Source organism: Echinops telfairi, unplaced genomic scaffold, assembly GCF_000313985.2.
Source record: "Echinops telfairi isolate 266 unplaced genomic scaffold, ASM31398v2 ScPeMD7_11;HRSCAF=52, whole genome shotgun sequence".
NCBI classification, from domain to species: Eukaryota; Metazoa; Chordata; class Mammalia; order Afrosoricida; family Tenrecidae; genus Echinops; species Echinops telfairi.
This window is the reverse complement of record NW_022103908.1, coordinates 9,926,751-9,942,015: the sequence shown is the minus strand read 5'-3', so window position 1 is coordinate 9,942,015 and position 15,265 is coordinate 9,926,751. Positions and strand designations below refer to the sequence as shown.

At 44.0% G+C, this 15,265-nt stretch overlaps 1 pseudogene; it reads right to left on the bottom strand.

Annotated features, from left to right (window-relative positions):
* Window positions 1-533: 533 nt before the first annotated feature.
* LOC101643845 lies at window positions 534-1,286 on the bottom strand (annotated as a pseudogene).
* Window positions 1,287-15,265: the final 13,979 nt, after the last annotated feature.

Sequence of the window (15,265 nt, the reverse complement as noted above, 5' to 3'; positions counted from 1 at the left end):
AAGGTATTCTTGCATTGAGGGAGTACTTGAGTGGAGGCCCAATGTCCTTCTGCTACCTTAATACTAAACCTATAAATATAGGCACATAGATCTATTTCCACATCCTCATATATAAATATATTTGCATATGTACATGTCTTTATCTAGACCTCTAAAAATGCACTTTGCCTCCCAGCTCTTTCCTCTATTTCCTTGGACTTTCCTCCTGTCCCACTATTATGCTTAGTCCCCACGAGGGTTTCAGCAATTCCTCTTTGTTACATTACCCTTGATTGTGCCCTATATTTCTGTGGATTTGTTTCTCTAAAGTCCCCAGACTAACACAGTCTGAAGCTTGCACAGGAAGCTTCTACATGTGTTCCATGGATGGCCTTTTTCCCCCCCAGAAAGCCAGTTTTTTTCATTTCAAAAAGCTCTGTCATAAATTAATACCGAGTACTGATGGTCACCTAAAACACTTGCACCCAGTTATCTGTGCAGCTGGAAAACAGGCTGGCAGGCCAGGCCAAAGAGGTGCCCTGGGGTGGCCTGGCTTAGCTCCTGGTGCTGATAACTTCTTGGTGCAGCTCATCAATGATGATCTTGCCTTCTAAGATCCAGATCTTGATACTCAAGCCTGTGGCAGCACAGAGCCTGCAGCTGTTGGGACTGAAGCAAAGGAAATTGATGGCCTCCCCTCCATCAAGACTGTAAAGGTACTTCCTTCATTGAGCTCCGATAGCATGCGTGGCCATCCTTGCTTCCAGAAACACAGAGGGGTCCCTCTGTGGAGATAGTTACAGTGTTCAAGTAGCCTGTGTAGCTGATGTGGTGGGTTTTCAGTTTGTAACTAGCCAGGCTTCACACCTTGACCAGGTTACCCCAGCCACAGGAGACAAGAATGGGATTGATGCTGTTGGACAAAAAGCAGACACGGGTCACCCAGTCTGCTCAGTCTGAGTTGCTGTCATCCTGGATGGTGTACTAGCCAACACCCAGGGTATTCCATAGCTTGATGGTGTTATTTCAGGAGCCAGATAAAATCTGCTGGTTGTCAGAGGAGAAGGGCATTGGCAGCACACCCTTGGTATGGTCTACACATCTGCATGTGGTATGGTCTACACATCTGCATGTGCCCACTATGAGATCCTGGGGGCCTAGTGTTCCATGCTAGGAGCCTCAATGGGCAAACTGGCCATCAAAGGAGATGACATCACTAACAAATGAGCGTGACCATGCAAAGCATGTTGAGGAGGAGCTTCTACATGATGGTGATTTTGTCTCTCATGGTGGACTGTATCCTGCATAGTGGTAGTGATCTGGGACCCCAGGTATGGTGGCCCTTGAGGATACCACCAAGGGTCTTTACGCAGTCATGGGGATGGGGTGTAGGGGTGGTTGCAGCAATGAGCATGGCACTTGATACCTTCTCAGAGATACCAAAACAGCACAGGCTTTCCTACTGCTGCTCAGCAGAGACAAAAAGTACTCCACAGACTTTTGTGGCCTGTTCTGTCTAGTGGTTCAGGGTCCTCAAGAGGGGAGGCTGACATGGTGTGCTTCGTTTCTGCTGGGTGGTAACTCAAACCTCACTGCCATTGAGTCAGTTCTGACTCCCAGTGACCCTATAAGGCAGGGTGGAACTGCCTCTGTGGGTTTACCAGATGGTAACTATTTCTGCTGGGTGGTACACTTGTAATACTTATTATCGCCTGCACTGATGTTTCTATGCTAAAACATCACAAATCTAGTTCTCTCTTAAGGAGCTCCAGTGGTACAGTGGTGAAATACTTGGCTGCTAATGGAAAGGCTGGTGGTTCAAGCCCACCAGCTGCTCTGTGGGAGAGAGGCAGAAAGGAATGTTCATGTGCTTAGGACATCTAGCAGTTTTAGCTTTCTACCTTGAGCTTGTGTTTTGAATCACATTTCTAGGTTTTTCACTCTATTCCACCCTGTCGTCATTCTTTGCATAGTTAAAGTACACACACACACATACCCAGACTCAACCAAGGGGAAACCACATGGGGTAGAGGAATAAATAAAATAATATGAAAACTAATCTCTAGGAATCCAGATCAGAGTAGCCAGTTGTTGTTAGATGCCATTGAGTTGGCACCAATCCACAGCGACCGTATGCACCCCAGAATGAAACACTGCACAGTCCTGCCCCATGCTCACAATTGTTCCTCTGCCTGAGTCTGCTGATGCGGCCACTGTGTCCCTCCATCTCGTCCAGGGCCTTCCTCTTTTTTCACTGCCCTTCCACTTCACCAATCATAGTGTCCTTCTCCAGGGACAATACAAAGGGGTACCCCCCAAACTGGAAAAAACTCCACTGGGCAGAGCTTTTGTAGTACGCATTTTTCCTGCTAGGCAAGCATCAAGCAACTTGCTCTGAGTTAGTGCACCCAGTGGCATTGCCTGGGAAGGTGCTCTCTGGCCCCAGTGACTTTTTTTTCATAAGAGCAGTTTCACTGGAACCTCATTTTATGTCATGGCCAATTTAAGAGAACAGAGTGCGGCTGTGAGATTTTGTTTTCAGCTCAGGAAAAACACTGCAGAAACTGTTGTGATGTTGAACACAGCTTACAAGTGTACAAGTGGTTGTCTCATTTCAAAAAGGGTGAAATGTCAATTGATGACAAGTCTCACGTTGGGCTTCTGTCAACTTCCTGAACAAACAAAATGTCAACTTGTAGTGCATTTGGAGGTCATTCCACCAGGTCAGACTGTTAGTCAAGCTTTCTATTTAGTGGCGTAACAGTGTGTGACAAAACAGGCCTGATTTGCAGCAGACGGGGGTGGGGTGGGGGGTGGGCTGGGGGGCAGGTTTTGCCACCATGATAATGCGAATGTTCGCACAGCCTTAACAGTGCACCGGTGTTTGGCAAAAAACAGCATGCCTCTCTTGCCCCACGCACCTTACTCACCTGACCTCACTCGGTGCAAATTCTTTTTGATTTTGCAAATGAGAGGGACATGAAAGGACATCGATTTGATGACGTAGAAGAGGCGAAGAAAAAGACAAGGGATGTGCTGTCAGCTACTGTGGCAGTTACATAATTGCCTGTCAACTTGGAGGTATTAGGAGTTAAGGGGTGGAGTCTAGCCTGTCAAAAAGGTGCAGCCAGATGCTTCCTTGTGGTCATGGCCTTCTCATGAGGATTCTGGGAACATCCTCTCTTTTGACCTGGAGGTGGGCCACACTCTCTCTGGTTCACATTCCTGTTGACAAGACACTCTGGAGCCACGCTGATGGCAACCAGAGCTCTGGAGCTGGTAGAGCCATGTGGAGGTACTTCCACCGCCACTGAACCCACAAGATTTTCCACCCACAGGCCTGTGATCTTCCTGGATTCGGCATCATTACATGTGTTGTGTAAGTTTGAGAGGAATATATGGATTAGTATCAGACATTTGAGCTAATATCAGACTTATGGACTTGATCTGGACTGGACTGGGATATTTTCTCAATATACAATTGTTCTTTGATATAAAGCTCTTTCTTACACACATATGAATGTCTCTGGATTTGTTTTCTAGTCAACCTGGTCTAAAACAGCCATCCAAACAGATGAGTTTGAAAACTGTCTTCAAGAATGGAGCTGTGGATTTGACAAATACATTAAGTGTAATGGAGAGTGTTTTGAGGGTGATAAGGTTTTTTTTGTAAAAAAAAAATTTAAATACATAGCTTTGAAAAAAAACTTCTGTTGGATAAGTCATATAATTTCTCAGAGACTTAGTTCAGATTGTTTCATGAGAAAAAAACATTTTCCATTAAGAGCATGCAGTTTGGTATCAAAGGAGACTGAAAAGTGTAAAAAAAAACAAAAACTAAACCCAAACTCAATTAAGTTGCTGCTGGCAAGGAGGACAACCCAAGCCACGGCACTAGGTAATATGAGAGCATCGGTGTCCTGAGTGACAATTGCCGCTCTGTCAGCTCCTGGGAGGTTAGAGAAAGAAGACAATGGAAGAGGAGAGAGACATTGTGTAACATCAAACGAGCTCAAAATATACTAGTTTTAATACTTGTTTTGAGCTCTGATCTCAGTTTTAATATAGCAGGTGGGACACAAAATTGGCAACAGCAAGAAAGGAAAGTTCTGGAACAGGTGGAGTGCCCGTCTGGGCAGCCAGCCAGTGCCCAGTGGCCATACTCATCCCAGACCAGCGTCTGTAACATCTAGTCACTGAGGCTCTGAGCATGCTACCATCAGATAGGAGCGGATTCCACTTCCCACAGTGTCTTCCATCTGTCTCAAAATATTGACAGCCCTAAGAAACTGCATAAAAGAGCAAATAAAGACCGAGGAAGAGAGATAGTGCCCCGGACAAACAAGAAGGATGGAGACCAGCTGCTCTCCTTTCTTCCTGGGGACAAAGAGTTCCCTCTCCTGAACAGTTCCAGCTCATTATCTTATTGCACTTAGCACTTTCTACCTTGGCTAGGGGTTTTTGATGTCCGACTCTTATCTTCCCCACTGAACTGTAAATGTCCGAGCGCTGTTTGCCTCTTTCGTCTTTGGATCCCTTCGCTCTGCGTCTCGAGCTGAATGGGAACTCACTGGCGGCGTGTCCAGAGACTAAAAGGGCGGGGGTGGCAGAGGCAGGGATCTAAATCACGTTGAGTTAAAGATGATTTTCTTCAGGGTTGTTGAATCAGGGAATGATTTACTGAGGGAATGTCATCGCCTTCTCTAGAGGTCTTTAAAGAAAAATATTCTCATCCATTTGAAATGATTTAAATAGGAGCTTGTGTGTGGCCGGAGGGAGAGGGCAGCGAAGCTCTCAGGGGCCCTTCCCGAATCTGCTTCTGTGATGGAAAACACCGGCTTCGGCTTCTCTGCGCCAACGTTCCTGTAAACCATGGGCAAATCAACGTGGGCGTGGTCCACTAGAGATAGGAATTTTGCAACTCGTCCCTTCAGCAAAGCCTCCTGTTGCCTGAAAGAGGGCGCTGAGTTTGGGCTTACTCACCGGCACAAAGTCCCCCCCTTATCTGTGGTGAGGGACGTCTCCTTCTAACTCCTGTGATGCCCGTGCCCATAGAAGGCCGTCAGTGAGCCGCCTTCCTCAACTGACTTGTAAAGCGCCCAGGCTACTAATGAGGCAAGTGAGTTTTGGGATGCGTGGTTTCCTGGCAATCTTCCAAATAGGATCTCGAACCTTGCCACGAAGATTTCCAAGGCATCCCACACACCTCTCGCTGCTCTTGGTTGTAGTCACTCATGCTTACACCGCTCTACAGAGACCGAGGGAAAACAAAGCAAGGTCTCACAAGGGAATAGGGTATGTCTCCATGATGCCTCCTCCTTTACCCATTCTGGTAACAACTTTCTCCCACAGCATACCACATGCGTGCTCGGGTTGATAGTTCACTGCCATGACCACACAGAACTCACAGAAAATACTCATGGTGCAGGAGGTTTATTTGGGAAGTCAAAAGGTACCACAACAAACAGGAAGGGTGCAGGGCTGGGTCTTCTCAGTCTTCAGCAAGTCTCTCTTCAACGGCCTTTGCCTCCAGGGGCTAGAAGCTAATTGTTCCATGGTCTTGGGCCAAATGAGAGGATGTTCATGGCTTTGGTGCTGCTCTTCGGAGTCCCTAGGCCAAAGTCTCGGATGCAGCTGGTCTGGGCAGCCTCGGCCACTTCAGACAGAGATCCTGAACCTGCTCTTCTAAGGTCTTTGGGTTCATTGCCATGGCTATTGTGTCAATCCATTCACTGATGATTTCCCTTGTTTTCTTTGACCCTCTACTTTAATAAATAAATATGATGTCCTTTTCTAGGGATTGGTCTATTTTGATGGCATATAAGTGGGTCAAAGTCTCTCAGTTCTTGCTTCTAAGGAACCTTCTGGATGTCCGCTTTTAAAACAGATTTGTGTGTCTTTTGGCAGTGTTTGGTATGTTCATTGTCTTTTGTGAAGATTGCAATAAGTGCATCGATTCTTGTGTCTTTTTTATTATTCAACTTTTGCATGCATTTGAGGTGATCGAAAATACCATGGCTTGGGGGAAGACAAAAATATCAAAATGATATTTTTGCTTTTGAGAAACTCTTAGGATGTCTTTTGTAGATCTTCTTAATGCAATATGTTCATTGATTTCTTGACTGTTGTCTCCTTAAATGTTGACGGTGCAAATAAAGAATGTAAGTTTATTTCATATATATTTTAAATCTTTTTATTGGGGGAATCTTAACAGCTTATAACATTCTATACATCAATTGTATCAATCGTATTTGTGCATATGTTGCCATCATCATTTCCAAAACATTTTCTACTTGAGTCGTTGGTATAAGCTCGTCTTTTTCCCCCTTCCTCCCCCATCCTCCCATCCATTCACCCTGGTGAATCCTTGATCAATTATATATTGTTATTATTATTCTGTATCTTGCACTGTCCATTCTCTCTCTTCACCCACATGTATGGTATTCGTCTCCTTTGGGGGTGCGTGTTGAATTGGTACTATTCGTTATCTGGTGGGTTAAGTAATAAGTATTATCAAACTTAAATTCACCTGTCTCTTTTTACTTCTCTTCAGCATAGCTCCAAGAACCTTTAAATCACACATGTGACTTTCATTCTATTTTGATTGGAAGATAATGGCTATTTAGAGCACTGGAAAAGAATGAGGGCCATTCTCCTCCTTGGGTTTTCTACTTCACGCCATTTCTTTTAAGGACTCGAGTTGTTCACTTTGGCAACCACGCTGTGCTGCCTTGGAAAGTTCACATGCCCTTCCCCATGTGCTTCTTGTTTTTCTGATGAGATGATACATATCTTAAATGCCTTTAAGTCATAAGTCAGCAAAGCCTTAAGTAGTGATAATCGTTGTGCCAGGTCTGGTGCTGGGCTCTGGTATCGCAACATTGAGCCAGACTTGACTGTAGCCCTAAGAACATGCTGTCCAGCAGTGAGGTAGGGAAGTTCACACCTGGGAGAATATAGTACGGGAAGTGCTGTCTCAGTACGAGCAAGCATAGGGACTGGGCATTCCATCATGGGATGTGGGTCTGGAAGGACAGGGTCTTTCACTATGTCACCCATTTTTATGATCTCTAGCCACCTTCCCAAATCACTGCCGTGGCCTTTTAGCTAGCACTGAAAGTGCCGCTTGACGGCCTGTTGGACAGGGAACAGGGACTTAGAAACAAGAGCTGTAAGGAAAGATCCGTAGGTAGCCGGGGTGGTGAGGATTTGGATAGGTATCATCCAAGAGGGGGAGAGCATTTGAGGGGAACTCTCACTGCAAAAGCCTAAGGCTACTGGTAGAGCCTTCTATTCTGGCTCAAGGGAGCAAGTATGGCTCCTAGTGTCTGCCCTACAGTGGTGAGAGCTCTCTGACTGTGCAGTAGCTCTGTTGTCTCCTAACTAGGGTGCACGTGGGAGAGGAAAGGGGCAGAGATGCCTGGATTCTCTTGGAGGGATCTGATGAAGAAAGAATAGCAGTCCTAAATGGAAGGAGATTTAATTAGTATCCAATGTGATAATGATAGCCAAAATAGTCCCTATCCATGAAAGATAAGAATGAACTCATTATCTTTTTCCTTTTCCCACTGGCAGGAGTCTTGGTGGGTTACTGGCTGGGCTGCTAGCTGCAAGTTCAGCAGTTCAAAACCACCAGCTGCTCTGCCAGAGAAAGAAGGGTCTTTCCACTTCCATAAAGATTTGCAGCCTCAGAAACTTGCAGGGGCAGTTCCACGCTGAAGTCATCTCCATCTCGGTGAGTTTTTTTTTTTTCCTTAATGGGAGGAAACAAAACCACAAAACACACAACCTACTATCATGTAGTTGCTTTTGATTCATGCCAGTCCTGGTCTTGTTAGGTGCCATTGAGTAGGCTCTGACCCATAGCGACCCTGTGCACAGAATGAAACGCTGCACCGTGTGGCATCATCCTCATAATTGTAACCCTATTGAGCAGTTTAAAATTACTCCATAGGATTTCGGAAGGAGCCCTGGTAGTCACCAGGGTCAGGGCTGTTGTGGGACAAGCAGGTGGGTTACCTGGAAGGACAGCGGTTCAAAAACTCCAGCTTCTTCAGGTGAGAACAATGATGCTTTCTCCTCCAGTGAAGATATATAGCCTCATAAACCCATATAGGGAGTTCTACTTTGTCTCATAGGGTCACCCTGAGTCCGAAGAGGAGCTTTGGTGGCATAGCAGTAACACATTAGGTTGCTAACTACAAGGTCAGCAGTTGGAAACCACTGGCCACTCTGCAGGAGAAAGTCAAGGCTTTCTGCTTTCGTCGAGAGAACAGTCTCTGAACCCACAAGGGGAGTGCTACTCTGTCCTGTAGGGTCACTACGGGTCATGGCAGTGAGTTTGATGAGCCAGAATGCACTCTAAGGCAGTGAATGTGTGTGTGTGTGTGTGTGTGTGTGTGTGTGTGTGTGTGTTTGTAAAACTTTACAGAGGCAGACTGCCTGCCTTATCTTTCTCCTAGGGAGCACCTATGGGTTCCAGTCAATGACCTTGGATTAGCAGCCCAATGCTTAACTCACCATGCCATCAGGACTCCCTTTTCAACCCAAAGTTTCTGTTATAATGAAATACAAAGTTTGGACTGAAAATCTTCTTTTGATTGGTCCTACCATTGGTCCCTTGGTCTCACCATTTCATACATATCAGATATGTCACCTGGGAGTCTCAGGACCCCTCTGTCTAGCCCGCAGCACATCTACAGCCACTCGGGATGGTTGGTGGCCAGTTTCTAGCAAGGAGGTCCTAGAGTGGCCGGTACTGAAACATCAGTGCCTTCAATGGTGATCCATCTCAGACTCTAATTAGGGTGCTTCTGTTGTCTGCAGGACACCCTGAAAAGATACCCTGCTGGGTCTAGTCTAGTATTATTTGGCCCCTGATAAAAATAAAGGACAACCTGACCAGACTGCGCATAGGTGAAAAATGACAAACAGAAAGCACGCATTGAATAAAGTGTGACTTTGCCTCTAAAATTGATATACTAGATTTAATCTGATCATATAGAACATGGCACTTAGAATGACATAGGATGTGATCAAATCTGATTTACCGAACAGTGCACTTGATAAACTAAATGATTGCAAAACACTTAGGATGTATTAAGTATTATATGGATGTTAATGATCATGGCGATTGTTTTACAACTTAATTGTGGGAGATCTGAAAGGAACAGAGTGGCTTAACAAATTTAAAAAAAAATTATCATAACGTGGACTTGGAGAACCCCGTCCCCTTCTATGCATGTTCAGTCTACAAGGGGACTGCTCAGCATTTTCAAAACCAGAGACTTAATGTCCTTTGCTTTACCAAAGGATTATGATAGGACAGATAATTAGTTTGAAGTGAAATGTATTTTTAATTCCATAAAGACTGATCTATTGAGGAATAGTAACACCATGGGCTGACATGGTACCAGGGTTGGCAGAACTGGAAGAACTGATGAAATACATACGCGAGGAACTCTCCTGGATTTGGGATGTGACTCTTTCTACATGGAAGAAAGCTGAAGGAGGCCACAAACTGTATTTCCTAACTCAACCTAGCACAGCTGAAATGGGATGTTTTTCTTTTTTTCCAATGTGTATGTTTCAAGAATACAATGATATACCCTTGGGCTCCACAGTGGATCTACTAAAGGCAATAATGTGTGGTATATGATGCATATTTTAAGTTGAGGATAACAAAAACTAGCCTTTTGTTTCATGCATAGAATTTCTTTGCTGGTCCTGCATGCTGCATGGAGTGAGTTGAATGCAAATGGGCATTTGAGTTTTATTGTATTTGGCTACTAAGTCTATTAAAGAAATAGCTTACCATACCTGTTCACTGGAAGTGCTTTTGGCCTTGGGATTTTTATACCTTTGGTCCTTGGTTATGATAGTTCATACGTAATAAACAGAGATTAAAGTTGTTTCCCGTCCTGAGATGAATAATATTTAACATAGTCAACGTATCTCCCTGGTAACCTTTGACCGAATCACTGGAATGATTTGATCGTTTGTATTAGACCTCATCCTGCTCTGGCAAGAATTGATTCACCCCATCAAACTGGAGGGCTGAAATGGGCCTTTCCAGCCCAGAAGGAAGATCGATGGCCCAATAGCCGTTCCCATTTGCACTTCAGTTGGACTCTCCCACAATCCTTTTGAAACTCATCTGTACAGGGTTCACCCCTTTGAGGTTTAATCCCCAGTAATTTATCACATTTTCTGTACACTAAAATTAAATGACTTAATTCTCTAGGGGATTAGGTGAGAAAACATTTGCTGTTTCGGTCCGGCCTCTATCATCTATATTTCTCCAAGTTGTTAAAGCGTCACATTGAAAGCAGGTCAAGCAAAGCCACGATAAAGTTCAAAGAGAGTAAACTACAACCTCCCAGTTTTGCATTTTTTTTATCAGTCTCATTGATCCCAGATCATAAATGCACATCGCTGTATGCTTCAGAAACTCAGGGAGATTTTAAGAGAATCCATTTTAGGGATAAATTTAGGGATAAAAAACCAGAAGAGGAATTTGCTAGCAAGGTCAAGAGCTTGCTCTTTCCACAAAAATAAAAAATAAAAAAGGCTAGGCTGGTTCCTGTCTTCATGTACTTCTCTGTTTGACTCTCCTCCTGAATTTAAAAATAATCTATCTTTGAGAAGTATGGTTGAAAAACTAATGTCTGTAGCTAAGCAGCACAATTAACGAATTAATGAACTCACCTTCTGCTTACCCTTGAATTATAAGGGCTAATTGTTGGCTAATATAAGTCAAGCCTCAGGCCTTTATCGGAAATGTTAGCCTTTAAAAGCCTTAGTGGCCTGGAATTTCCTCAGCTAACACTCAAGCCTTGTGATATTCAAACATACTTAGAATCCAGAAAACCTAGAAATCAGACTAATGCGTATCAATAACCTGGAAGCAAGGCCTGGATCTATTACCAAAACAAATGAGCAGTCTTTGGAAATAAAGAGTAAATGTAAGTATTCATGAATATACTAATTATTATTTCCTGACAGCTGTGAGCCCCGACATGGCCCCCAGCATTTCAGTGAGCATCTGTGTGTGTTGAGTGTGTGTCTCTGGGGGTAGCGCTTGGATACATAGACGTAGGACAGCATTTGGCGCTCACAGTTACTCGGACCTGTGGTATTTGCATAGACACAGTCCTTCCCTGTCTTGCTTTTGGAAAGTTTTTCCTTATATTCCTTCTTAGGCACTTCCTCCTGGGTCTGGGATACTCACCTTACAGAACCAGTGTCTCCCTACATTGCCTGTGTGCCTGCTTTGGGGTCCTAGCAAGGCCCTGCAGGGCTCCAACAAGGGCAGAGTCTGGTGACAGCTGTTGGAGGGTGTACAGTGGTGGGGTCATTACCAGCAGACAGTCAGTTGGTAGCTGAGAAACAATTGCCCTTGACACAAGCCAGCCAAGGCTCTGTATGTCTTTTCTGTTGGACCAGACAGAGGCCTTGAGCCAGTTGTCCCTGTTAATGGGCAGAATTCCAGAAGGCTGTAGACGTTTTCCAATAGCAGCCATAAAGTCGCGGGACAACTATGTAGCAAAATTCAACCAGTTAAAAGTATATAGGCATTTTTTATTTGATATGTGTAAACAGCGCCAGGAGACAGGCATGACGCCTTTCTATGTGGCTCCACGCAGTTCCTGGACTTCAGTCTACAAGGGAAGATCATTAAAAGGACTGGCCAGGAGGGAGGGCTGTGTAGGCTGCTGGGCAAACATTCCTAACCGTTTGTTTGGGTAATTTTTCCTGGTTCCTGGGTGTGTGGTTCATTTCTAGTAGCACTTCAGGAAGGTTCGATGGGTTGGAATAGCAGGATAAATTAAATTTGAGGGAGAACAGCTAGGGTCAGAAAGACCATCTTGGAGGCTAATAGTAAGAGTTGAGAATTCACAAGGACCTAGATTTGGGTGAATTTGGTGTGAAATAAAAGAGTCAGATGCATATATTAAACACACATATGCACACAACTTTTTTTTTCCACCGACATAAATTCTTGTGAACCACCAACTGTACAGTGCAAAGCTGTCTCCGGGCAGTCTGAAGCTCGGTGCATGGTGTAGCCATCAGCCTCCAGGGGAGGCATGGGCACTGCTATGGTGAGGGACAGGTTTTAGAGCACCAGTTCTCAACCTGCAGGTCGTGACCCCTTTGGGAATCAAACGTCTCCTTCACAGGGGTCACCCGATTCATAACAGTAGCAAAACTACAGTGTTGAAGTAGCAACGAAAATAACTTTTTGGTTGGGGGGTCATCACCATGTGAGGAACTGTATTAAAGGGTTGCGGCCTTAGGAAGGTTGAGAACCACTGCTTTAGCGAAACTTCCAGAGTAAGATAACCTAGGCAGAAAGCCGTGGCAATCTGCTCTTGGAAATTAGCCACGGGTAATCCGCGGGCTGATAGTAGGCTAGTCCACAACCCATCTTGGGGGTGGCGCAGGACCGGGCAGCGCATCGGTCTTTTGTGCACAGCATCCCCAGGAGCCCGCCAACCCCAGGGCCACCGACAAAAGCGTACACTCTTTGCGACCCCTGGTTGCTTCTTTTTTTTAAAGTTCTAATATAAAAGTTTAAAAGTAAATGTGAATGAGAAAATACACCAGTAAAAACAACCAGTACCAGAGACATCCCATATTTAGGAAATACATCATTTTCATTACTCAGTTGACAGACACTCTTCTGCATTACTTGTTTTTTTCTCCTTCATTTTCTGGCTTTCTATTCTTTGATCACTTCTTCATGTGACAAGGAACCCCGGTGGCATAGCAGATTATGAAGTGTACGGAGTGGGCTGCGAATCACAAGGTCATCAGTTCAAACCCACCAGGCCCTCTGCAGGAGAAAAACGCGACTTTCTGCTCCTATAAAGACATTTAAAGTCTCAGAAACCCACCAGGGCAGTTCTACTGTGTACACCGAGCTGACTGAGCCAGAACCACCTCAAGAACAGTGTTTTCATGTGTAATACTTTAATAAGCATCTTTTTCTATAGCGACTGGAAAGATAATCCACACTTTCTCCTCATAATTGGTGACCGACATGTGTTTATGTATGTGTGCTTGGTAGGATACAGGAAATATGTAGTTTTATTGCTGCAGGCTTGTACCCTTTAAGTGAAAAAAAATTCTTTTGATGATTTTGTATAATTCTTATCAAAAAAGGAAGAAAAAAAGAGTATATTACATACATGCTTGTGTTCTTTTTTGGAGCATATTCCTGACAGGAGGCACCTGTTTTGACTCATCGTCGATGAAAATTCAATGATTTATTGACAAGTAAAATTTCACAAACTAGCCTTTGACTCTGTGTATTTAAACCTTGCTGCTTCTCTATGATGTGCACACTTAGGAGCGTGTGCACACTCTGAGAGAGCAAATAGCCTTTGACCCTACTGCTTTGCATCCCCAAAGTGTGAGTAGGCCTAGGGTAAGTGGAGGCTGAGGCATTCTGTCCACACAAGGGGGAAAGGGGCTGCACACATAGGAATTGTGAAACAGCAAAACCCACTGCCATCGAGCCGATTCTGAGAATCTGACTCATCGTGACCCAATAGGGCAGGGTAGATCCTGTGGGTTTTTGAGACTCTAACTATTTACGGGGTAGAATACACATATATCCCATCAATTCTAAACTAAATGGACTTTGAAGTCAGTCCAGCTTTCTCAACGGTAGCACCATGGGCGATTCTAGCTGTGGTAAATTCTTTGCTGTGGGCCAATAGAATACATTATGATAAACAGCGAAGAGATCCAAGTTTTCCAGAATTTCATTTTACTTGACTCCACAATCAACAGTCATGGACAAAAGCAGTCAAGAAATCAAAGGATGTATTGCATTGACTCAACCTTCTACACAAGGTCTCTTGAAAGTACCAAAGAACAAAGATGTCACTTGAAAGACTAAGGTGCACCTGACCCAAGCCATGGTCTTTTCACTCACCTCATCTGTATGCGAAGGCTGGACACTGAAGAAAGGAGACCGAAGAATTGGTGGATTTGGGTTATGGTGTTGGCCAAGAATACTGCAAGTACTATGGAATGTACTTGAAAACTAGAAAAACAAACAAAGCTGTGTTGTATGAAATATCGACAGAATGTCCCTTCTAAACAAGGATGGTTTGCTTTTTCTATCACATCCTTTGAACATGTTATCAGGAGAGACTAGTTTCTGGCAAGGTGCATCCTGCTTGGTGAACTAAAGCATCATAAAGGAAGACTGTCAAGGAGATGAATTGACATGCGGGCTGTAACCACTGGATTGAACATAAAAACAATTGTGGGGATGGTGCAGGACCAGACAGTGTTCCATCCTGTTGTACATAGGGTTTCTATGAGGCAGAACCAAGTCGTCGGCACCAACCAACACTCCTTTGGTGGAGGGCTTGTCCTGAGCATTGTGAGATGCTTAGCAACATTCCTGGCCTCAACTCATAACTCACTGATAATTGCAACCTAATTTCTCTCCGCAAACTCCCAGGTGTGACCATCAAAAAGGCCTCCAGACTCTCCTCTGGGTAACATTGCCCCCATTTGAGAACCACTGTCTTAGTTAGCTCCTCCAAATGCCCACAACCACTCCACCAACATCGAAGAAGAAGGGACAGTATAAAGCAGAAGTTGCCCTGGAAAGACTTTCCAGTGGCAGTTAAAATATTTTATATTTACAAATTTTTCAAAAAAAGAAGAAGAAATATGCAAACACATTCTTGGGTGCCTTCCAGGGTGTTGGCAGGGGCCTACACGAGGAAGGACCCATTAACTTCAGAGTAAATTTGCCTCTGGGTTAAACGAAAACGTGTTCAACCAATGCCAATGGTGTGACATTTGAGGTCAATACCATGGTCCAGACTAGTTATCTTCGTCTTGAAAAAAGACATGTTTTCATGCAACTCATTATTTTGTTGAATGAGTCACAGACAGAACTCATAGCCAATCTCTCTTGGATATTTTTTTTTTTTTTGCAAAACAACAAAACAAAACACTGAAATGGCCTAGAAATTGAAATAATTTTCTTGGCTCAATTAGAAGCATTAAATTCTCAGACTTCTTGGGGTTGCTATCAGTGCAAAGTACTTCCCCAAATTAAATGGCTTAAGATATACATCTTTATATGTATATATATAGATATATATAGATATACAAACAGATATGTCTCCATGCTTCACCCATCTGCATGGATTTGATAGAGAACATTATAAATCATCCCCGTGGGGCTTAAGGTGATTCTATTTGTACTGTCATTAATTTAACCAAAGGTATAGAATTTAAAATACTGTTGAGA